General features: G+C 45.8%; 1 protein-coding gene across 1 annotated transcript in view; it reads right to left on the bottom strand.

Moving 5' to 3' along the window:
- Positions 1-24,367, bottom strand: part of ADARB2 (adenosine deaminase RNA specific B2 (inactive)) — a 469,731-nt gene that overhangs the window by 34,036 nt on the left and 411,328 nt on the right. The window lies entirely within an intron of this gene.

Genomic DNA, 24,367 nt, shown 5'->3' with positions numbered 1-24,367 from the left:
ACTAGGGTGGTTAATGTAGGCAACCGAAGTTGCAAATGAAGCCCAGGATTTGAATTTCCCGGGCTTCATTTGCATCTTGCCGGGCACCGCCATTTTTAAATGTCCGCTAGTTTGGACTCCGTGCCCGCGGCAACACGTGGCACAGACTAGGTAGTTTGGATTAGGCTTCCTATTCTGAACTACCGGTACACCTCGTTCCATGAGGAGTAACGGTAGTTCTGAATAGGAAGCCTAATCCGAACTACCCAGTCTGTGCCGCGTGTAGCTGCGGGCACGGAGTCCAAACTAGCGGACATTTAAAAATGGCGGTGCCTGGCAAGATGCAAATGAAGCCCGGGAAATTCAAATCCTGGGCTTCATTTGCAACTTCGGTTGCCTACATTAACCACCCTAGTTCGAACTAGGGTGGTAGTGTACACATACCCTAAGGGGTAAAACTCAGGTAGCTAGCAAGAGTGTTGGCAGGGGGACAGAAGAACCAGTGGGGATACAGTGCTGAAATGTGGATTGTATTTAGATACCTTGCCTGCTCTCTTTGCAGAAAAAAATCCTAAATTAAGGGCTGGAGGAAGCAGATGCAATAATCAGAATTACCATGCCTATAAGAAATATTGGACATGGGAGTGGACTGGCTTTGAAGTATGGATCAGCACAGATCTTGAGTAGAGGGAAAACATGTATTTAGTCATGATAAGGGTATTTTTCTTTATTTTGGTTGTTTGGTTAAACTTCTCAGTGTGAATCTATGCCTTCCCTCCCCCATTCACCATTTAAGTTTCATTCCAAAGAACATTGATTCTTTGTATTTTTAATCTGTTCTTTTCTTAGTTGCTCTATAACACCTAGCAACCAAGTATGCTTTATAAAGTATATCTTTTTGTTTTGTTAATAAAATCATATTTTTTTAAGGCGATGATTTGATTCTTGTGTCCTGGAAAGTAACAGAAGGTCTGTGTGAGTCTGCCTAGCCTTGGAGGTCAGCTATCAGAGATACAATTTGGTTTCCTGTGATTTTGGCTTCCTTTTTCTAGCTCTCTTGGGGAAAAAGAGCTTGGGGTACCCAGGGAAAGAATTCAAGTGTTCCCTATTGTTTTTTCAGGGTTAAATCACTTAATGGTGGCAGCTATCCTACAAAGTCAGCAAATCTGTAACTCTGGGGAGTTTTTGTATGCAGAGCCTATAGAAGCAAGGTATTTAAGATACCTTGTGGGCCCCCATCTTCTGCACTCAGAGTGCCAGATTGGGGAACAGCTCTGACAGAAGCATAATGGATATCTTCAGTAGCTTGTACTGTCAGCCTTTTTCACAAATCTGTTTTTAACCCAGCAGGAATTGAGATAACTTTGACAGTTACCACCATAGTCAAAAAAATGCAGAGGGTTTTTTAAAGCAATACTCTGATTTTTATTCCCTTCAGTATGTTGTGAAGTGCCAGTCTTGGTTCTTGTAAGCTAAGGATGGTCAGATCAGTACAATACTTGGCTGTGTAAACACTGGTGCTTTGAGAGACTAGTGTGGGTGTTGGATTTTCCCCTCCGACCTGTACTGAAGCAGTACCTCAGTATGATTATAAGTACCATGTTATTGGAAGAGATGTCATCGAAGGAGATGTAAGTCTAAGGCCCAGGCTTGAAGTTCCAAAAAATTCCCAAGAGTAGAAGATTTAAACCCGGTGACTTGGCCAAAGTAAAATTTGGGTAATTAAATTTTACTTGCCTAAGATTCCCCTGTAATTTCCCTTGTATAATGCATACTACACTCTCGTGTGGTATTGTCATGTTATTGGATTTTAAGGGGAGCAGCCAGATCACTGCTGCGCCCACGGGGGAGGGGTGTGTGTGTGTTGGGGTAGTGTTTGGGGTGGTGTTGCCCCAACGTCTATACAAAGGAAGCCATGTGAGGTGTCAAATGAAAGCTTATGTTCTTCTGATTCTATGTATGCTACTCATGTACTTGCATGATGTCTATATGTGGCGTTATGAATATGGGCCAAGCCTGGCTGTTGTAAAGAAGGATTGTTCAGTCAATGACAATGCTAATTAGCAGGGCCCTAAGGAAAATGGCTCTCAAGGTGGCCCATACACACCTCAGGAATGTGTCTGGAAACCTGCAAACCAGTCAGATCTATTGGCTGCTGACAGGGGACACAAGGATAGATCACTTGACTATGTGACCCGCTCCAGCTTGGAAGGTACCAGGAATAGATATAAAGTGTCATGAGGCTGACTCCATTTTGTCTTCAATTCTCCTATTGATCCCAGATGCAGCTTTGAGAGGGACAGAGAGCCAGGGAGGATTGTCGATCCATCCTGACATAGGATGTACATCAGAGACTTTTAAGATAGCAGTTTGTAACATCTCTGCTGAGAGCCTGCATCAAGAAATTAGTGACTGGTGCATGTAATGTACTCTCCTTGACAACCTTTTCTTTTTTTTTAATTAATAAACCTTTAGATTTTAGATTCTAAAGGATTGGCACAGCATGATTTTGTGGGTAAGATCTAAAGTATAAATCGACTGGGAATTTGTGGCTGGTTCTTTGGGGCTGGGAGAACCTGTTTTGGGGTAGGTGAGATTTGGTTCTATAACCCCTCACCTGTGGGAAAGGCCTGGGGCTGATTGTGGCACAGGGAGAGCTGGGTTGTCTGAGGGGTTTTGCTCATGAGGCTTCCTGCTGGCTGGATTGGCAGCTAAAGCACTCGTTGTGACTGGTTTGTGACCTGTTTGGGAAAGGTCTCCAGTCTACGGCTGTAAGCAGCCCCGGTTTTGAGCAATTTGCCCTGAGCAGGACACCCTCAGCGGTGCCCAGACCTGGTCTGGTCCATCATAGATGTTGACATTTTCTGTTAAATATTTGCCATGCTAGCTGTGCTAGCTGCATTTTAGTAAGATGCAAAATGAGACCTGTAGATATGTAGTTTATACAAAAGATAGTTGCATTTGTAAAGCACTTTGGATCAATTTGGATTTAAGACATTGTATGCATCTGAGTTCATTAGCAAAATTATCATTATCCTAGAGATGGCTGGTTTATCTATGAGTATGGGAGGCAGGAAATCAACCTTAATGCATGGAGGTGCCCCTTGGGCTGTAGAGCTAACATTCCCACTTGTGTGAAAGAGAGTTCACAGGTTGCTCATCTCCACAGTGCTGCTCTGGCTGATCCTGGATCTATAAAAGGGGCTCTGTATATAGATGGAACAATATGAGGCAGGTTGGGCAGCAGGAGAGGGGGGGGGGGTGGTGGAAAAACATCTCTCTGGCACCCAAAGGTAAATCTGCTCAAATGTTCATGCATCTTATAGCTGTATTAACTTTGGTGTGGTGCCCATTTCACACTGGGAACCTCCCTCAAAAGGATGGGATGGTACCTTGTGCATCAATTCTCAGAGGGAGGAGACAGAGCGGACCCGAGGCTGATGTACAGACAGGGCCGGACGGAGGCATGGGCGAGCCGGGCAGCTTCCCAGGGCACCAACTGATGGGGGGCACCTGATGGCAGCTGTAAGGGGTGTGCAGCATCCCTTACAGCTGCCATCGCCCGCTCCCGCAGCGCCGCCCGCGGCACCGGCCAGCAGCGCCCTTCCCCCCATGGCCGCGGGGCCCTGCACAGCCCGGCGTGCATGCCAGCAACGCTAACCAGGCCAGGCTGGGCAGCGCATGCACTGTGTGCCCCAGGGGCGGGCCCCAGACTGCGCACCAGCGGCCATGGCCGGCCCGCGCATGCGCTGTGTGCCCCGGGGGCGGCGTCGCGTGCCCTGGCCCAGGGCGCCAAAAGGGTTCAGGCCGGCCCTGTGTACAGGCATAGGTCCTCTGTTGAAACACCTCTGCTACCATGGCCCCATGACTCTGCCCAGCTGTCAGAGGACCAGTGGAATTTGAGTTCTGAATGGCTGCTTGCTCTGTGGAGAGAGGAGGAATCCCAGCCTCTCTTCACTTAGTCAGTCCATCCTGAGGAACATTTGTGAAGGGCCCCTCATGGAGTCTCACTCCCCTCAGAACCTCACCTCACAGGTTTCCTGTGGGAATGGCTGACTCCCCTCCTCCCCAGCTTTGTTATTTTCATGCAGTCCCATTTTTTTCTCTTAGCAGAATGGGGCAGATTTCATGCTACAGATGTAAGACACTACAGCCTCCTAGCATCTTGCTTCTGTGCTCCAGAAAGTTTCTCTAGATGACGCCTTGTTGCCTAGTTGTGATAAATTTGACTCTAATATTAATGCTAAACCTTCTGCTAAATGTGTTGCTAATGTCAAGCACTGCACAGACATACAATGTGCATGATCTTTTGGAAAAAACCCTTGAAAAAGTTAGGAGTGGCCAATGAAAAGACACTCTTTGCAAGGAATCCTTATGGTTATGCTCTTGTATTACATAAGAACACACGTGATGAGAGCCTGATGGGATCGTTTTTTTCATACTAGTGACTGTGAACAAACCTTGAACTTTTCACAGCAGACAAGCCATTACAATTGTGATTTCCTGTATGAACAGGGAAACTGAGGCACATCACCCACATTGATTTCAGGGCTTAAACACTAAGGCTGTGTCTTGACTACATGCTTCTGTCATCAGAGGCATGTAGATTAGACACATAAGCAAAGTCAAATGAAGCCGCGATTTAAATGATCGCGGCTTCATTTAAATTTACATGGCTGCCGCGCTGAGCCGACAAACAGCTGATCAGCTGTTTGTCGGCTCAGCACGCTAGTCTGGACGCTCCCCTGCCGACATCAAAGCCCTTTGTCGGCAGCCCCGTTATTCCTCGTGGGACGAGGTTTACCGGGGCTGCCGACAAAGGGCTTTGATGTCGACAGGGGAGCATTCAGACTAGTGCGCTGAGCAGACAAACAGCTAATCAGCTGTTTGTCAGTTCAGCGCAGCAGCCATGTAAATGTAAATGAAGCCGCGATCATTTAAATCGCGGCTTCATTTGACTTTGCCAAAACAACAAATCTACTTGCCTCTGACGACAGAGGCATGTAGTTTAGACGTACCCTAAGATACCTTCACTATGAAGAACACTAATGATTACATTCAGTCGATGTTAAATGGGTTCCAATCATTTGCCAGAGTTTAGATGGACAAATTAGCTATTTTCATTAGCTCCCAGTGAGTCCACATGAACCATGCAGGGATTTTGCTGCAACTCCCACAAGAGCATGTCCAATCCATTAATGGTCTGACCAAATATTACCATGGGTTTCTAAAAGGATCAAGTAACACTGTTACTTCCAAAATAGACATTACAAAGAGAAAGTCTGTTTAGTCAGATGTGATTTAACCATTTCTGTTATACATTGATTCTTCTAATACTGAGTTAGAAGAAAGGGAAGTTTCTAGGCTGCATTCTAGACAATCTTTTTTGTATCAATTTTGTATTAGGGGTTGATACTGCATAGTTGAATACGATCACTTATATCCCTGATGTTGCCCCTATTACAGAATTGCAACATATCTTGTACAAAGTGTGTTATGTAAGGTGTCAATGGAAAAGTTAGGATTTGCTAAGTATGCTTATCCTGATTATATGTATACATCAGGGTTCAAGTCTATATTGTAACTTGGTCATCACACAGAATAAGGTATGACAAGTCTCTGAGCTGATCATGCCACTGGCAGAGAGCAGCTGGCTTTGTGTGGGTTCCCTAGCTGTGCTTGGTTTCTTCCTGTCATTTTTCAGTGCATTTGCTTTGTTATAGTGTATCCTGTGCTGTTAGCACTAGTTGAAGCAATTGATTGACTTTGGCTGGTGCCAATGGATTGTTTACAAAAAAGCAATGGGAAAATAAATTGCTTCAGAACACTGGGACTAGCAAGTGCAGCAAACACATGTAGAACAGCAATGTCAGCTGTGACCTGCCAGTAGCTACATCGGCTGATCCTCCTGTGATCATTCATTCTTCATTTTCTTGCATTTTAAAAATCTTGTTCTTAGTTCAAGAGTAGGCTCTTTAAGGGCCCGTCTAGACTAATTCCACAACCATGTCTGGGAATAGTTAATAGCAGCATGATTGCCTGGGCATTCCTAATACAGCTAACATTTTGTCTTTAGCGTGGGGTGATGCAATTGCATTTTTTTTTACGATTCGTGTCTGTGGTGCTCATCACTGCATGAACTGAGAACCTCACAAATATTCACTGCCCTTGTGGTCTGATCCCACCCACATCTCATGTTCAAACGTCCTCCTCCAGTAGGGTCCAATGAAAACTTCCTGTGGCTATGTCTAATCTGCAGGTTTCTTTCGGAAGAAGCTTTTCCAGAAGAGCTCTTCCGAAAAAACTTCTTATGAAAGAGAGGGTCCACACTGCCAAAGCACATTGAAAAAGCAATCTGCTTTTCTGAAAGATAGCGTCCACACTGACTGGACACTATCTCGCACGTAAGATATGATTACTATGGGTGGAGTGGCCACCAGAATACCTGTGCTTTTCCTTTTCTTCCAAAGGAAGTCCCTCTTCCCGTCCACACAAGCCTTTTTCCGAAAGGGCTCTTTTGGAAAAAAGCTTCTTCCTCATAGAAAGAGGATTACCAATGGCGGAAAACCCCCTCTGTTCTTTCAATTTTCTTTTGGAAGAATGTGATTGCAGTGTGAAAATAATTCGTTTTTTTTTAGAAAAAACAGCTATTTTTCTGAAAAAACTCTGTAGTGTGGACATACCGGCTGTGTCTAGACTGGCAAGTTTTTCCGCAAAAGCAGCTGCTTTTACAGAAAAACTTGCCAGCTGTCTACACTGGCTGCTTGAATTTCCACAAGAACACTGACTTCCTACTGTCTGAAATCAGTGCTTCTTGTGGAAATACCACGCTGCTCCTGTTCGGGCAAAAGTCCTTTTGCGCAAAGCTTTTGCGCAAAAGGGCCAGTGTAGACAGCTCAGATTTGCTGTTAAAAGCATTTCCGGAAAATCATGCCAATCTAGACGCAGCCCAGCATGTTTTTCCTTAAACTACTGGCTTGCGGGATAGAGCAATCAGTACCATTGCTTCATAGCAAACACAATCAGAAGAAGGACCAAATGATCACAGAGAATTTAGACACACCCTTATATGGAGGACTGTACACACAGAACAGCAAGAAGAATAGAGTTGTGTCTGGCTTGGTTTACTCAGATCAAAATCTATATAACTCCTGTATATAGGTTCCAGACTTACTGGTCCTCCTTTCAAACATGTTCTCTCCCCTCCCACCCCCCAGCCTTTCCTTCCCTGTCTTGTTGGTTTGTTTCCATTCCTCTCACTGTCATCAACTTGCATGCCACAGACACTCTAAAGCAGTTGAAAACAGTCACCAAACAGCTAACCCATTTGTACTCACTCTTGTATTTCAAACCCTGCAAGGTAACCAGGGAGATGTGATGCAGCTGCCTGAAGAATTTATGATCTGCATGGCAAGGGGAATATCCCATCATTTACATAATTCTGATTGTGCCAAGTAAATGTTACCTAGCCAGGGGCCAAGCAGCACAGAATGAGCTGAGAGAGATAATTAAGGAGGAGTGATCTAGTTCAGGAAAAATAAGAACAGGCTCCTCCAACAACTGCTGGCCATTTTTTTGAATTGAAATAAAAAACAACTCTTATGTGAGTTACAAAACATTTGGAAAACTTTTTTTTCTCATTAAACTTGTTGTTAGTGCACTCTTGTCCCTCTAATTCATGTCAGATCTGGCCTTGGAAGGGCCAAAATACTAGGAGAATGGCAGTTTTATGGTATTTCTGCCTTGGATTGGAAGTACCAGTAGTTTAGCAACAAAGATTTTCATAGATCTCCAGCACAGTTTTGTAAATGTAAGAGATCATACCGAAACATCTCACCCTTCAAATGCTTACATGGACTGGCCAAGTCTTCGAACTTTGTTACTTTCTAATACAAATTCTACCTAGGGAGAGGGAGAACTGATAGAATTAGCAGATAGGCTTCATGCAGCTGTGGCCTGTGCACATACACCCTGGGATACATTTCCAAAGAATTGATAAGGGGTTTTAGCTGCTCAATGGCTATTAAATTCAGTGGATGCCATGTGACTAAACCCTTATGCGCTGCTGCATGTCCCAAGATGTTTGCTTCATCAGAATAAACAAAACAGATGTTCCAATATGCTACTCTCTAATATGTTTTAAGAAAATGTTTTATTAAAAGGCACGCCCTGATCTTTGTTAAATTTTGAATCCAGATCTTTGGAACATGAGTCTTATTGTGTCATTAAGCCATGTATGCAACTATAATTATTGAAAAAGAATCCCTTTATTTTACATCAATGCTTTGGACTGACTTTGGGGTAGATACTGCTTGCTAGATGTTAATGTGATGCCACCTGCTGGAACACTCTTTGCCACAAGACGGCTTAAAAGTATGTCCACTCCAAGATGTTTTTATATATGTAACTCAACAGTATAAACTACTGTCTATGACTGCTCTCCTGTTCAGTGGGATCAAAGCATCAGTGACTCTGAACATTTCTGAGCTTTGCCAGGCTGGTTTTTTCAACTGCTTAATCTCAGCTAATTGCAGGGAGAGAAGGAAGCCACTTCAGCTGGAACAAAATGTCAGACCAAACCAGAATTAGAGAGTGCAAATGTTAAAATCATTTGGAGTGGATTGATGAGGTATGTGAGACTTAAAATTAGACATAAAAACTGTCCCTGTGAATTTTGGAACTAAAAAGGGGCAGGAATATGTTATAAACTTACACAGACAACCCATATTTAAAACAGTGTCCTAAAATCCATTGAATTTGGGCTGAGGTCTTTGCTCCTGTGTTGTTTTCTGGGGGGGTGTAAAAATGAGTTCTAAACAAAATAAAAACTCCACATTTATGTATAGCTGAAGAGCACAAAGGAACTGTATGGTGATTAAACAGAACCACACAAGTAAGGCCTGTCTGAAATTCACATGTGACTGACTTTTAGGTTCATTTTCTATTTCCATGCTTCAGTGGAAACTATTCTTTCCTCTAGAAGGGTTGGGGTGGGGGTCGGGGAAGCATTTTTGGATCCTAGGCTCTCAATTCATCAATATGGTTTAAAAGCGTTATGAGTGCTGTTAGGAACAAAGAGATGGAAAAAGGAGTACTACCATATGAACAACTTTCTAGTCCAATAGTATTTAAAATGCTACAAGTTCTGCCACCCTTCTCATTTTCGGAAGCATTTTCTATGCAGCCAGAGCCCAGGATTTTAATGTAAGAATGGTAGAATATAATTCAGTATATGGCAGCAACATCATAAAAATGGCCATACTGGGTTGGACCAATGGGCCATCTACCCCAGTATCCTGTTTTCCAACAGTGGCCAATGCCTGGTGCCCCAGAGGGACTCAACAGAACAGGGCCGTTTCCAGCTCTGACAAACAGAGGGTAGGGACACTATTCCTACAAATCCTGGCTAACAGCCATTGGTGGATCTATCCTCCATGCAATTATCTAGCCCTTGTTTGAACCCTGTTACAGTCTTTGTCTTCTTAACTCCTCTGACAAGGAGTTCCACTGTGCGCTGTGTGAAGAAATATTTCCTTCTATTTGTTTTAAACCCATTAATTTAATTTGGTGACCCCCTAATTCTTGTGTTATGGAAGCACGTAAATAACTTTTCCTAACTTTTACTTTTTCCACATCAGTCATGATTTTATAGACCTCTATTATATCCCTCCTTAGTCTTCTCTTTTCTAAGCTGAAAAGTCCCAGTCTTATTAGCCTCTCCTCATATGGTAGCTGTTCCATATCGGTAATCATTTTTGTTGTTCTTTTCTGAACTTTTTCCAATGCCGAGATATCTTTTTTGAGATGACGCACATCTGCACGCAGTATTCAAGATGTGGGTGTACCATGGATTTATACAGAGGCAATAAGATATTCTCTGTCTTATTTTCTATCCTTTTTTTAATGATTCCTAACATTCTGTTTGCTATTTTGATTGCTGCTGCACATTGAGAGGATGTTTTAAGAGAATTATCCACAATGACTCCCCAAGAGCTCTCTCTTGAATGGTAACAACTAATCTTTAATCTCTAAACATCATCTCTAATTAACACTAATTCATATTTGAAAAGTACTTTGAGCTCTTCACATTAAAGTTAATGGTGACTATAGATATTTCATAAATGTACCCTAGTATTATGTGTGTTTGTATTTGAAGGGGGGAATCATAACACATATTGTCTGCTATGCATGCATACCTCTGGCTCTTATTTGGCTAGGATGTCAGACATGACATCCCCCTTCTGTTCTGAAATTTGATTTGTCCTTTTCATATGTGTTCATTTTTTTAAATTGTATCCTTTGGTATATATGGTTGTGACTATTTTCTTCCACTATTTGATCTGAGGAAGTGGGTCTGGCCCATGAAAGCTCATCATCTAATAAACCATCTTGTTAGTCTTTAAAGTGCTACATAGTCCTGTATTTTGTTTCAGACATGTTTAGGTGTTCTTGGTCATGCCTTGCTGCAGAGACAACCACATACAGAGGAAAAGGCCTTCATTTTCAAAATCAGAGCCATTGCTAGGTGTCCCAACTTTGGGGTGCCTACTTCAGAGATTAAAGACCCTGATTTACAGAGAGTGGGTGTTCAGCACTTTAGGAAAATCAGGCCCCTGTCTGATGGCACAACTTGAACACCTGGAAGTTGCAGCACCTAGGACCAAAAGCATCGTTTGAAATGTTGGCTAAGAGCTGTATAATGGTGTTATTACCACTCATAGAGATTCTTGGGGATCATCCCCAATATAAGTCCATATTTACGAGGAAAAAGAAACACATGATTTTATAAGCCGAAGCTAAACCCTTTACCCTCTTCTCATCTCTCTGTCTTTGTAGGCCAAAATCCTGTTTGGGGGTGATAATTAGGTATCCCATGACTTTATTCAGAGTATTACCTGAGGTATTTTCTCTTTCTCTGTATTAATTTTAAAGCAACCAGTCTTGAATGTTTCTTGATCCACAATTTCAGACAGGGACTGGAATGGCGGGGAGTGTGTGTGTGTCCGAGACACAGAGAGAGAGAGAGAGAGAGAGAGAGAGAGAGAGAGAGAGAGAGCATGGGCCATGGTCCCATCACTTTGAAAAGGCTATGCCCTCCCACTTTTTACTGGCTGTAGGGGCAAACAATGGTTGGGAGACGTTGGAGAGGAGTGAGCAGGATGGGAGGGGGAGGTCTTGAAGATGGACGAGACAGCGGGACTGACAGTCACCGCAGACCCAGGGGCAAGGTGTGTGTGGGGGCCGGCTGTGTGCCCCGGAAAGAGAGGTACCTTGAGTGGAAGGGGTGGGGCAAAGTCAGTCAGCACTTAGCATTGCCCATACTGTGGCATCTCCCCCCCCCCCCCCCAGCCCTCAGAGCTGTGAGGAGCAGTGCTTTGGCAGCAATTCAAAGAGGCCCGGTGCTCCTGCCACTGCCTCAGTAGTGGTGGCAGCGGCTGGAAGCTCTGTGCCCCTTTGGATCTCTGGGCCTTGGGGCAACTGCCCCCTACCCTCCTCCATCAGTGAGCCTGGGAAGAGGCAATGCAGGAGCAGAGCATCAGGGGAAAAGGTGGTGCAGGATGGGGGCTTGGGGAGAAAAGGCAGTGGGAGGGACTTCAAGGCAGTAGGGGGGACTTCAGGGGTGGCATGTTTTGGGCACTGGTGTCCCCCTACTTTTAGGAAGCTTCCACTGCTCCTGATTTCAGGTTTGAAATCCTGGTTCCACTGAAATCCATGGGAGTTTGCTTATCTGTCAGTCCTAGACAATGGGATTCAAACTGCAACATCTATAAAAAAAATAGCGATGGTCTGTGGAAAGGTCTTAATTTAGCTACATCAAAAATGCCTTCATAGATAAGTATTTGAAGAACAGGACCTCAGGACTATCCCAATGTCTTTTCTTTTCCTTATAGTAGCAGAATTATAGAAACTTATTTGAAATGCTCATCCTAGCTGAAGTTATGTTAGAGTGAAACTAACTGCCAAAGACTGAGTACTTTACACTAACTAATGGGGCCTTTTGTGCCTTTGGAACAATTTCTAAATAAGCTGATGTCTCTCATGGGGCATTATCCTTATGAGACCAAACATAATAAAGTGGGAAATATCTACCCTAACAAATGTGGGTCATGTCACATACTCTCCCGCAGGGGCCTCTTAGCTGGTAAATACATGCTACTACTTAATAGTCCTTTAAAACAAATTATTGTCATCAAAGCCACAAACAGTTGGCTATTGTGCTTGTAAATTATTTGAGGGCTCAGAGGAATGAAAATTATTGTGTTCAGGGTAGGAGGAGATGTTCGTCTCACCTACAATTATTATTTTCTGTGCTGAGAAGCTAGCCCTGCTCTGGATGAGAAGTGTATTAGCAATTTCTAAGCAGAAATTGAAAGATTTGTCAGAGGAATTAAGATTCCGTGCATGTGGTTTGGAGATACCAATCAAGGAGAGTGCAACTTAAATGTTTCAAGATTATTATTTTTAATTACTAATTGCTCTTCTCATCTAAAATTAGATGTGCCGCACCATCATTTTGAAAGTGCAGCAGCCCCATGGGGCAAAGTATGGAGACTTGTCAAACGGCCTTGTGGAAGCTGCAAAATTCTAGCTGCTATTTAGAATTTGTGCCTCGGAAGGAGCAAACCTTTTAGTTGCTAGTCACAAAGAAACATGACATGGTCACCATGGATGATCAATTAATACTTTTACAGCTTTGAATGTAATTTCTCATTCTTAGTTCTCAGGCAGAGCAAATCCAGGATGGGAGGATTCTGTGGTGCCAATAAGGCAAAATTCAATGGGAGTTAAAGGCCCACTAGGCTCCTAAATACAGTATCACAGGATCAGGATGCTATAAAAAGTTTTTCCATTTAGGATTCACCTTTTTATAAACAAATGAAACTTCAATGGTAAAGCTTTACTGGACAATGTTGTGGACATTTTTCTTTTTGTGTGAAAATGTCCATGCGATTTTTCATTAGAAGTTTTACTAAAAATCACGAGAGGAATTTTTTATTTACCAAAATCCTAGTTTTTACCACATAATCATTTTTTCAATAACTGAAAATTTTTTACAGCAAGTTTGATAAGAATGTAAATAAAAAAAACCCCCACAAAATTAATGAGAAACAGAAAATGAATTTTTTTTACAAAATAATTTTCTTATTTTACAGTTAACTACACTCTTAGGTGACATGGCACTAATTCTGCCAACAATTCTGCAGACTCCTCAGTTGTGGCCTTTTTCTGATTAATGTAGGAATTATACTGCAGCTGAACATGGCTTGTGAATGTACTGTTTTATAAACCAGCAATACCTAGAAACAAAACAGAATCAATAAATACAGTGAAATTCCCCTTGGTGATTCAAATGGCATTCCTGGAGTATACAGGTTTCATGGTCAAGGCTGTCTAGCATGATATTGTAAACATAGTTAAACTACAAGTTATAGGGTTCAATGCCAAAATCACTGGTTGAAATTCTATGGCTCATAGGACTGAAGGTCTGTGTTGCACTTAAGATCAGACTAAATGATCACAATGGTCCCCTCTGGCCTTTAAATCAATGAATTGTTATTAATAATACACAGCTCTAGTGTTTTTCATCTGCAATATTCTATTGTAAGCATGAATTGATCATCACACAACTGTATGAAGTTCCTAACTTTTGTCACCATTTTACAGATGTGTAAACTGAGATAACCAAAGACTGAGGCTTTGTCTACACTGCAGGGTTTTTGTGCAAGAACCTTTTTGCGGAGGAGATCTTCTGCAAAAACTTCTTGCACAAAGCACATCCAGACCTCAAAAATACATTGCAAAGGCGATGTGCTTTTGCTCAAGAGAGTGGACACTCTCGTGCAAGAAAGTTCTGATTGCTAGTCACAGATTGGCCATCAGAGCACCTGTGCTCTTTTTGCGCAAGAAACCCCCGTTGAGTGACTAAGTGACTGTGTTTGACCCACTTGCTGGGGAGTGTGTGTTACTGAAACATGAATGGTTCCAGGTTGATTATGTGAAAGGACAAGAAATCTGTAAGTCTACCAGGCTAGTTCACCTAGGCCCTGTCTCTGTGAGGCAATGGCCCACTTGGAAAACTAGATGGAAAACTAGATTGAAAACAGCAGGGTGCCAGATTGGTGTCTGGACTGGGTATTACCTGATTAGCTGGGGGGAGCAAGGAAATTCCATGGCCACTGTGAGCATGAGAGATACACCCAGCCGGCCCTTTGTCTTTGGGATAGGGAATTCTAAAGTTGAGTACACAGGGCAAGGGGTAGGGGCAAGACATTTATGAACCTGGCATTGGTTCATTTTTGTGTCCTGGTTTTTACTTTAGAGGTGAGATTTCCCAGGTGATCTCTCCTCTGATTTTCTTATCATTACTTGGGTAGTGGCAGTGGATTTTATCCCCAAAATATAGGTTTTTAAGATTTTTGGGGGAAGTTTTATACCAAAATCTGGAAAGATAAGGTTTTGGGGTACTTTTGCGGGCCCCCACTTCTGCATTTATCATGCCAGAGTGGGCAAGAAGCCTTGACTATGTGATTGCAATATTATGACTCCACTGGGTTTTGACTAATGTGCTAAAAATGTCTTCCTAAACGGGATGAACTGTGTTGTCTTGGATGATTAACAGCAAGCATCTTAGTTCTGTCGTATGCAGTAAGCATTAGCAGTAGCTAATGAATGGCAAATCCTGAAAGAAGAAACTAATCTCCTTATTTTTTAAAGGTTGAAATGGATAGAGATTTTTGAGTTCTTTCAATGTCCCTTCTAATCTTTTTCACCCTGTGCAGATTTTACATGTGCAGAATAAATGTTGTTATGTACACTGAGACATGTGTGAATGTGCACCTCCAGGATAAACAACAACCTATCTGTGGGCTCTCTGCTAATCAGCTGGGCAGGATTGGCATCCCTCCTGAGCAGCTGCACAAGTGCTCAGTTCACAAGGAACACTCTTCTAGAAGTCCTGGTTTGGATAGTAGCATCCACCCCAATGGCAGGGTGCAGACTAAAATCATTAGAACTAAAGCAAAAAGAATATTTCTTTTGTCAAGGTATCTTTTGCTCACAAGGAGCTAGCTCCACAAAGGGGACTTCAACTCAGCATTGCAAAGCCTAATGTTTAGACTCCCCACTGCCTAGTGCAGTGGTTCTTAACTTGTTTCAGTCCACAGACAAACAGGCCAATCAAAAAATTTTCGTGGATCACCTCCAGCACATGTAGCACAGGACAAATGACACAGTAACTGCTCATCATGATGGCGGCAGCTACACTGACGCTCAGAGCCTCAGACGGAAGTTACTGGCAACAAAGCACGGTTGCATCCTAGGTGACGCTATGGATGATGCGCCGCGTGCTTGTGACCATGGTGTAGAACAGCCTAACGGCGGCACCTGCTCACACCGTGTGACTTTGGACAGTGTTCCTGTAGACCACCGAAAAAGTCACCATGGACCACCAATTGAAAACCACAGGCCTAGTGGAATCCAGAGCCCTGAGGGCATATCTACACTACCACCCTAGTTCGAACTAGGGTGGTAATGTAGGCAACCGGAGTTGCAAATGAAGCCCGGGATTTGAATTTCCTGGGCTTCATTTGCATAAAGCCGGGTGCCGCCATTTTTAAATGTCCGCTAGTGAGGACTCCATGCCGCGCGGCTACACGAGGCACGGACTAGGTAGTTCGGACTAGGCTTCACGAGGAGTAACGGTAGTTCGGACTAGGAAGCCTAGTTTCACGAGGAGTAACGGTAGTTCGGACTAGGAAGCCTAGTCCGAACTACCTAGTCCGTGCCGCGTGTAGCCGCGCGGCACGGAGTCCGCACTAGCGGACATTTAAAAATGGCGGCGCCCAGCAAGATGCAAGTGAAGCCCGGGAAATTCAAATCCCGGGCTTCATTTGCAACTCCGGTTGCCTACATTACCACCCTAGTTCGAACTAGGGTGGTAGTGTAGACATACCCTGGTTAGACACTCAGGCTCCCAGCATAATGCATGGGGTGAGATCGGCACCTAAATACCTTTGTGGATCTAGCAAAGGGCTTGCATTCCACTTCTGTGACTCTAGCATTGTTTCTAAGTCCTGGGGGGATGGGACTGGGCATTCTTTGTCATGCACTGCTTTGCATAGTGTTGATCTACTCTGCAGGAAGCCCCAGAGGAGTTCACAAATAACTATTTCAGGGCCAGCCAAATACTTGGACAAATAGCTTGTCTGTGTGAAAATTCCTCCCACTATTCTGCGGACTCCTCAGCCGTGGCCTTTTTCTGATTAATGTAGCCATTATATTGCAGCTGAACATTGCTTCTGAATGTAATGTTTTACAAACCAGCAATACCTAGAAACAAAACAGAATCAATAAATACAGCGCAATTCCCCTTGGTGATTCAAGCATTCTATTAAAATTAGGATCTGATTATAGCTGTGGAAATCCATTTGCCTGGACCCAGACAAATAGATTTTGCTTTACATGAAAGCTTTCCAAGGCTCGGGGCAAGTCCTAGAACTATGGGCAAGTTTGCATAATTTTTGGTGGTGCCCAGAATGGGTCCAAACAAAGGCATCCCCTCCTTAGGATACAGTGGGGCAACTGCCCTGGGCCCCACACTCTGGGGGGCCTGCATTTCAGGAGATGTGGGGTCCAGAAGCAGCCTGGAGAGTGAGCAGGGGTCCTGGCGTCAGCAGCAGAGAGTGACCTGGCCCCAACCCACTGTGTTTCGTCAGGCTCTGCTGTCTCCCAGAATCACTCCGGGGAGAAAGCGGAAGCCAGAACGAGGCAGTGTACGGTTTGAGGGAGGAGTGAATGGAGCAGACCTGGAGTGGAGCAGAGATGGGGGCAGGAAGAAGAGGCGTGGGAGACTGGGGGAAGGGTGAATTGGAGGGGTGGGGTGGAGCAGGCTGGGGCCAGGCCACTTGCTGCTGCCAGTGCCAGGCCCCCTACTAACCCTCCAGGCTGCCATGAAGTGTGGGGTCTCTGAAGCATGAGGGCCCTCGAAGTGCAGGGCCCTTTCCATCGTATGGACGGCACAGCTCTGAAAATATGAGACCAAACACTGATGAAGTCAGTCCCACATTCTGGACTATTGGTGGAGCACAGACACCACAGGTGCATATAACTCACGGGCCATGTCTACAGTACAGAGTGCAGTCAACGTAAATTACGTTGATGATCATTAGCCACTGTAATTACATTGGTTGTGCATGCCCACAGAATGCTAGTTTGGTATCTTTTACTAAAATTTGGGGCTGCCCCGAGTTCTCAGGATAGTTGGTAGAATCCCCTCCCTTTCCTACCCTCCTCCATATATACACAGACATTCCCTGTCTCCTAAAGAAATCTTGCTTTATAATATCGATTTAACCCCCTCTCCCCACAAACAAGTGTAGCCAAGAAAGTCACAAGGCAATAAAAATTAATATACTGGTTACAGTGCCTGGGCTAAGCGAAGATGAGGTGCTAATACCAGTTGCCTAAAATGGCTGTCTGATACTGAACACTTTATACCCATTAGCACCTTGTGTTAGTAATTCTGGGTCTTAAGCCCTGGCCGCACAGAACTCTTAGCATGTCTGTAGGTGAAGGTTGGCGTTTACTTGCCACTAACAGTTGCTCAGCAGAAGCTGAATCTCGACTGGACCCTGACTGGCAGAGTGCTGGTTTGCCAGTCTGTATCTAAAAGTAGCGCCCTGTAGCCCCTATATTCATCATGGCGATAGGGTTATGATTTGGTCTGTACCTAGTGATGTATCATGTTAAAAGTCTTGATCTGTTGAACCTTAATATCCTGTTGGCTTGTCCGTGCTATTATTGGATGTGAAGTTACAGGGTACTGTGTGACCGAAATACATGGTGAGGATGGGAACAACCCCAGCCAGCCAAAGGAGTAGAACAGTGGTATCTTAGGGCACGTCCACACAGGAGCGTTATTTCGAAATAACCAAGTGAGCGTCTATGCAGCAAGCCCATCATTTCGAAATAATTTGACAATTATGGACGTCTTATTCTGAATTCTGTAGCCCTCATTTTACAAGGAATAATGCCTATCATATATATAGTAGCCCAGTGTCTGTGCATCTGTAATGCTGACATATACAGCCACGCCCCCTGGCCGTGTGCGTCAGCGCCCTGCCCCCCTTCCCCTCCCTCTGTGGTGGTTTGGCCAGCCCCATGGCCCCCTGGACACCCGCCCCGCCAGCGTTGCTTCCCTCCCCCCTTCCTCCGCCCCCCGCCATCCTCTCCTCCAGCCCCACAGCCCCTAATCCCTCCCCCAGCTCTACTTTCCAGCCCCCTTCTGCCCAGACCTACCCCCTTCTCCACCCTGCGTGGTGCCGCTTGATCCCCTGCTGGGACCCAGCGGGAGCACCGCTCAGCTGGGAGTGGCGCAGCGCACCACAAAGGGAGGGGAAGAGGGTGGGGCTGGCCAGAAGGGGGGTGGGAAGCAGAGCTGGGGGGGATTGGGGGCTGTAGGGGAGGATGGGAGGCCTGGAGGAAGGGGGGAGGGAAGCAGTGCTGGCGGGGAAGTGTCTGGAGGGCCGTGGGGCTGGCTGGCAGGAAGAGGGGGTGGGAAGCAGAGCTGGGGGGGGTTCAGGGGCCATAGGGTTGGACGGGAGGAGGGGGGCGGGAAGCAGACCTGGCGAGGTGTGTATGTGCAGCCACTGGCCCTAGAGGGCCGCTTGTTGCCACTTGCTCCCCTGCCGCGGCCCAGCTGAGCGCTGCTCAGATGGGCCTGGTGGAACAGGAAGGGGGCAGGGCAGTGATGTACACAGCCAGGGGGTGGGGCTGTGTACATCACTGCTCCCCCTTCCCCTCCCGCTGTGGCACTCAGCTGAGTGCTGCACCCCTCAGCCAGGCCGCCGGGGGAGCCAGCAGCGCAAGGGGCTGTTTGGGTTCCCCTGGGGTGGGAGGGAAAAGAAGGGTGGTGATGTACACAGCCCCGGCCCCAGCTGTGTATGTCACCGCCCTGCCCCTTTCCCTCGCAGCAGCCCTGCTGAGCAGGCAGCACTCAGCCAAGCACCATGGCGGGAGGGAAGGGGAAGGGGAAGGGAAGCGGGGAGAGACGGAGGGGAGAGAGAGGCAGGGGGAGGAGGAGAAGAGAAAGGGAGAGTGAGAAGCAGGAGGGGGAGAAGAGAAAGAAAGAGATGGAGAGAGAGGCAGGAGGCGGAGGAGAGCTGAGGGCGGGGAAGGCAGTAGGAAGAGAGAGAGAGACAGAGCGAGAGAGCTCAGGAGAGAAGACTTGAAAATCCCGTCTTATGATGGGCTAATTGGCTAGTTCTGAAATAGTTATTTTAAAATAGTGTGTTTGTAGATGGGGCAGATGGAGTCATTTTGAAATGAGTGGCCTCCAGGGTTTCCCACAGTTGCCCTGGTGGGCACACTGCTCACACTCATCAGAACGCTATAGTTTCCCTTCCCTTGCAGCCCTTACAGCCACAGCCACAGGGGAAAGGGCTGGTGGCACAATGCAAGCCCTGCCAGCTCTGTGCCACACAGCAGCGCCAAGCTCTGCCTTCCCTCCTGCCATGGCAGACCCCAGCATGCCTTCATAGCCCTCCATGACTGACAGCACTGCTGCAGGCAGCTCCCAAGTCCTTGCCTGGGGGCAGAAGAGGCAGGCACCATCCTGGTCTGGTGAGGAGATCCTGGATCTCATTGAGATCTGGGGAGAGGAGGAAAGCCTCCAGGATGTCCTCATGCAAGAATGCTGAGATCTACGGCCAGATGGCCGACAGCCTGGGCCAGAGGGGACACATGCACACCCAGGAGTGTGGGCCCTGAGGCAACTGCCTCAAACTATCCTATGAATGGGAAGGGTCTGCTTGCACATGCATCAGCCTTTTGCTGGAATGGCAAACTAGGTAATGAGCTTACACCGGGTAGGCTTCTAATCAGTGCAAAATGATATCGTTTTGGGGTGCAAGGTTGGGAAGAACTGTCTGGAGCGTCTCTACTGATGGCTCATGAGTGACTGAGAAATCATTGGGATAATCTGCCTGTGGATATCTCTGTAAGTGCGATGCCTGCCGGAGGTTTGTAGCTTGACATCAGCTTCCTTCAGCCTCAGCTGGGGGGTCAGGGGCGGGGGTAGAGTGCTCAGCAGAGCCGCAGTTCAGATTGCACCCGGGGAAATCCTCTCACTGCCTTCTACAAATACCCAGTGCAAGAATAGGAAGCAATCTGTGCACCTGGGATACATCCTGCTGCTGCTGGCAATAGCTTTTACCATTAGGCCTGGCTGCCCATGACTCTTTGCCAGCTCACAGCATGCAATGACAGCAGCCTTCCTGTTTCTGAGCGATAATGCCAATAATAAAGTCAGCAGGTATTGTACGGTATTGCTGCCCTGTTCTCACTTTTTCTCTAGTAGGCCCAGAGTGTTCTGTTAGGTCTGGGATGTGCCTGAAGAGGCTCTGCTGTGTACAGAGCTGCTATGCTACATTAGGACTGGGAACAGGCCAGTACAGAGCTGTTATCATGCTGCCATGCTCGGTAGTGCTGCCATTTCAGCTGTTCCGCGCCAGAGACTAAAGTCATTTCTGCTCTGAACTGAGAACAACAGGCACAAATGACCGGGAGAGCTTACCACAGGGAGTGTGATGCTGGCAACATCTTCACTGCAGAGTTAACTCAAGTTACTTCTGCTTGAAGTTGTAGGGGACTCCAAAGTAGCAGTGCCAGTTAACTGACCAGCCCAGCAATCACAGCAAAACATTGAGACGTGAAAAGCGCTAATCGCTATTGAGTGTGTGTACAGCTAAGACTAAATAGTGTCCCACCTATACAATGATTGCCATGAGGTTACTATATATTCCAATCCTAAAAGAACCTCGCTTTTTAAACCATTTAACAATATCTAATCAAGAATCAGAGGTGAGCTGCTATTTCGATGCAATGAATAGCCCTTGGCCTAAAGTGGGTTTTACTCTATAGATTCTCTATATTTTTGTTTCTCTCTAAGGGTATGTCTACACTTGCACCCTATTTCAAAATAGGGATGCAAATGAAGACATTTGAAATTGCAAATGAAGCTGGGATTTAAATATCCTGTGCTTCATTTGCATATTCACGTTATGGCGCTATTTCGAAATAACAGACACTGTTAAGACGCGGTTATTTCGAGAGAAAACCCTTCTCTCAAAATAACTGGTAAACTTCACTGTATGAGGAATAAGGGTTATCTTGAGAGAAGGATTTTCTCTCAAAATAACTGCTTCTTAACAGCATCTGTTATTTTGAAATAGCGCTATTTCGAAATAGAGCCATAACGCAAATATGGAAATGAAGTGTAGGATATTTAAATCCCAGCTTCATTTGCAATTTCGAATGTCTTCATTTGCATCCCTATTTTGAAATAGGGTGCAAGTGTAGACATACACTAAGGTGCCACTCCTTGCTATTTTAAACAACATCATGTGACAGAGGCTGTGTTTGGGGAACATTTCCCTGGAGAGTAGGTGAACATCTATATGGGGAAGTGATGGGCCATATAGAGATCACTACCTTTTGAGTTCAATTCACTGGAAGATTGATAGGCTTTTATGGTTTCCTGGTAAGGCAGGCCCTTTTCCACGGCTTTTGTGCAGAGGCTGGGTTCCTGATCTGGGGATTATAGTATGAAGTAATGTCTGTTCCCCAGATGACCAAACCTGAACCCACAAAAGTTTGGGTTAGTTTCAGAAACTCTGACGGCTGATTCGGCCCCCTCCAGATCAGCTCAGTTAATAGGAGGAAACAGAACTCTGAGCTTTCATTTTCATTGCAGATGGGGTAAAAAGATGAGCAGCTGGAGCCTTGCATTCTTAATGATACCTATGAAGTATTTGAATTAAAGGGGTCACCTGGCTTGTATCTTTCCATGTGCTCTGTTCTCTTCCTCTTCCCCATTCCCACCAAAAAATCCAATTCACATCACACCTCAAAATTACCTATACATTCAATGACCCAGCTCACATCATTGCATGTGGATCCAGTTCAGATGGGAGCTCTATTGAAAGTGTGTGCATCAGAGTTCCAGCACAGCTGTAGGTTAATAGACAAGCAAGAGGAAGACCCCATGTGGAGCAGACGCAATGGTGTGTTTCAGACCTAAAGGGAGTGTGGGATAAAACAGGAACTGGGCTATCAAGGAGTCAATGGCACAAGGCATGTTAGCAAGAGATAGAAAAGCAGCTGAGGGGAGGAGAGTGGAGGCTGCCTTAGGGCAGATTCTATCTATCTGTGTCAAGCCATGTAGAAAGAAAATACATACGTTGGGAGAAAGATGGTTGGGGAGGCAAAAACTTGCAGCAGAAAGAGAGTTTGGGAAGTTAAGGATTCAGTGACTCAGTTTTTTTGAGTGATTCCTTTTACTTCAAAGGAGGCTCATGAAAATAATTCACAAGTCAGCCACAGAGGCTACAAGACACGTCAGTGGCCTACTTATATTATGGGTTCACTGGTGGTGAAAGGTGTAATACATGCACCATACTCTGTATAAACCAGTGAAGTACGTTGCAAAAAAAATATTGCTAGGATACTGTTCTCAAGTACAGTCACTAGGTCCAGGGACTATAGCAGCTCTCTGAACATTGGGCACACAACTAAAACAATGTGCAGGGGGCACTGGAACTGGAAGGAGGTCACAAGGTCTTCCAAACACTAGCAATATGTATGTAGCAGGGTCAACATGAGAATGTGTGAAAAAGTAGTTGGAGGAGAGAGGAAAGATTGTCCACTGGGTAGGGCACAAGCATAGTATTTGGAGACATACATTCAAGTCCCTTCTCTTGAGGGACTCAAAGAGGAAGCTAGTTAAACTGAAATTAAAAGATGCAGTCACAAAAATGAAGTGCCTGCAAGTTACATGGAAACTAAAAAAACACTATAATAGAGGCTCATATTAAATGTGTACTCCTTCAAATAAAAAAAATAGTAAAAGGAACAAAAAAGTGCCCCCATGGCAAATCAATAGATGTAAAAGAAGCAGTTAGGGGCAAAAAGGGATCTTCTAAAAATTGGAAGTTAAATCCCATTGATGAAAATAGAAAGGAGCATAAACTCTGGCAAGCCAGGTGCAGACATATAATTAGGCAGATGAAAAAAGAGTTGAAAAGCAGGTAGCCAAAGACTCAAAAACTAACAGCATTTGTATTATTTTAAAATACATTAGAAGCAGGAAGCCTGCCAAACAGTCAGGAGGGTCACCTACCCGTCGGAGGTGTCGCATTAAAGGCAGCTAGGTACTCTAATACAGTGATAATTGGGGGCCATATAAATAGGTTATATAAATAAGGAGCATTACAATCATACAGCAAGGGTACATTAGACAAGCTCTTGCAAGTTGAACTTCACTGTTTTTCATCAACCTGCATGTGTCCTTTTGACAGAGTGATGCTTTGTGTCTATTTGTATTAGGTTAGTTCTCACCAAATACCTTTGTCTCTTCTTATGATTGTTGGAGCAAGCTGGGTGTAGGTGTCTGGCCAGGTGGTAGGAGCAGGGTGCTGGTGGAGGTCTGACCACGAGGCAGGGGTAAGATACTGGATGGTGTCTGGGAAGGGTGCTGGATGGGAGTCTGGCCAGGGGGCAGGAGCAGAGTGTTGGTGGGGGTTTGGGCAGAGAGAAGGGTGCTGGTGGGGGTCTGGCCAGGGGGTAGGATGCTGGTGGCGGCCAGGGCAGGGGGAAGGGTGCTGGTGGGGGCAGGGTTCAGGTGGGAGTCTGGCCAGGAGGCAGGGGCAAGATGCTGGTGGGGGTGTGGCTAGGGGATAGGATGCTGATGGGGGCAGTGGCAGGGTGCTGGTGGGAGTATAGCCAGGGGGCAGGGTGCTGGTGGGGGTCAGGGGTAGGATGCTGATGGGGGTTGGGACAGAGGCAGGGTGCTGGTGGGGACTGGAGCAGGGGGCAGGGGCTGCTTGGACAGTATCTGGGGATCCTGTGGCACATGTTGCTTCTCCCCTCCCCAAAACAGCTGGTGCGCTTCCTAAGATGTCAGATTTGGTGCACAGCCAGATCTTCCTTCCCCGAGCTGCCTGCCTTCCTGCCATGTGGGGTTGGGGGCTAGGGTCCCACAGCTGTGCACCAGCTCCGACTTCTCAAGGAGTGCGTGTACCGCCGATCCCCTCACCAAAACATCCTGTGTGCTTCCTGAGAAGTTGGATCTGGTGCGCAGCCCAGGACTTCTTCCCACCCCCCACACGCAGGAAGGAAGGAAGGCAGGCACCACGGGGAAGGAAGTCCTCAGTTTGTGTGCCAGATTCAGCTTTTCAGGAAGTGCACTGGCTGTTTCGGGGAGGGGAGGAGCAGCCCGTGCACTTCCTGAAAAGCTGGATCTGGTGCACAGCCAGAGACGTCCCCTCCAACACTTCAGGAAGCTGGTGCTACCTCAATTTTCCTGGGAGGTAGTGCCAGCATGGGCTCCCTC

Source organism: Pelodiscus sinensis, chromosome 2, assembly GCF_052426305.1.
Source record: "Pelodiscus sinensis isolate ZL-2025 chromosome 2, ASM5242630v1, whole genome shotgun sequence".
Taxonomy (NCBI): Eukaryota; Metazoa; Chordata; order Testudines; family Trionychidae; genus Pelodiscus; species Pelodiscus sinensis.
Note: the sequence above shows the minus strand (reverse complement) of the source record. Positions and strands in the feature narration are given on the sequence as shown.